Raw genomic sequence first — 1,827 nt, forward strand, 5'->3', positions numbered from 1 at the left:
AAAAAAAAAAAAAATTCCCTTTAATACTTTTTAAATTATGTTAAAATTTTTTTAACATTAAATTAAAAAGTTGAAATTTGAAAATGCCAATATGATTGATTTTCTTTTTTTTCCCCCTTTAAATGATCATTAAAGTTTTGTCGAAAACCTTTGAAATTTACCCTTTTTTTTTTTTAAAAATTTTTTTTTCATTTTTGAAATTCAAACTCGTTTAATAGCATTAATAATAGTAATTGAATATATATATTTTTTTCCAAGTTTATAAAGCAATTTCCAATAATTTTTACATTCGATATAATAGTCTATCGATGATAATTATGATTAAAACTTGAATTCCCGGTATTGCTTTCTTTCTTTGCATATGTCTTTTTTTTTTTTTCGTTATGAATTGTTTCGAAATGAAATATTCAAATTTAAGTTCTGTATTCTTTTTCATCATTTATCCGATTCATTGAAGGGAAGAGGGAGAAAGAGAGAGAGAGAGAGAGAAAGAGAGGGGAGAGAGAGGGAAAGAAGACAAAATTTAGCTAATTTTTAATTAATAACTAAAATTACGAACATTAATTTGTTTTAAAAATTAAATTATTATAAAAACTGAAATTATAAAACATTTATCATTAAAATATCATAGATTTATTTCAGATTATATTCCATGAATTACTCTCTTTTAGGACTATCATTTAGCAATTTTAATTATACCTATAAATTATCAGTTTCAAATTATACCGCATTATGTTCATAGAGTTGGTAAATTTTATAAATTCATTTTCAATTTTCTATACTTTGTTCAAAATCGAAAATTTCGAAAAAAAAAAGAAGAAAAAAGGGAAAATACTGTATCTCTTATAAATGATAAAATTGAATTAATAATTCAAAAAATTTTTCAATACAATCTTTTCGTCATAAAAAACTATTAATGCTTATTTAAAAAATTTTTTTGAATTGTATAAATTATTTCGAATGAAATATTCAAAATCGAATTACAATAATCACTTTTTATTTTTGTTGAATTAAATGAGGGGAGAGAGAGAGAGAAAGAAGGGAAAGGGAGGAATTAAATGGGAGAGAGAGAGAGAGAGAAGGGAAAGGGAAGGAGAGATAAAGAGAGGGAGAGAGATTTATGCTTTAATTCAGTTAATCATTCCTTTTTAAATAACAACTAAAATTACAACCATTTCAATGATTTTATAAAACAAACAGATATTACTGTAACCTAAGAATTCAAATGTGAGGCTAACATTTTTACAGTAATCTGGTTAAAATAAAGATGATATATGAGGGATTTTTATAATCGAAAGTAAAATGTTAATATTTATTGCTAAAAGAGAGAGAGAGAGAGAAAAAAAATCACTGAAATGAAAGACAAAATATATAGAAGATAAGAATATGAAAAGATAAAAGATATGCATTTATTTATTTCCTATAAATGATAAAAGTAAATTAACAATTTAAAACATTTTTCAATACAATTTTTTCTTCAGGAAAAAAAAGCACAGAAGATAAAGATATCAATTTGTGATAACATATCAGGATAAATATATCAATTTGTGATAACATATCAGGATAAATATATCAATTTGTGATAACATATCAGGATAAATATATCAATTTCTTTTAAATATATCAATTTATCTATATGAAAATAATTAAAATTACATGGGAAAACAGCATTTTCCAAATTTCTTCTTAAGAATTTAAGTATAATATGAAAATTATTTCGATAAATAATTTCCAAACTATTGGGAATGTTTTGTTTCATAAAAATATTCAATGGCATTCAAGAATATTCCATCATAAATTTATTATGAAATTTATGGAATCGTTCCA

This window comes from Loa loa (genome assembly GCF_000183805.2).
Source record: "Loa loa unplaced genomic scaffold supercont3.580, whole genome shotgun sequence".
Classification (NCBI taxonomy): Eukaryota; Metazoa; Nematoda; class Chromadorea; order Rhabditida; family Onchocercidae; genus Loa; species Loa loa.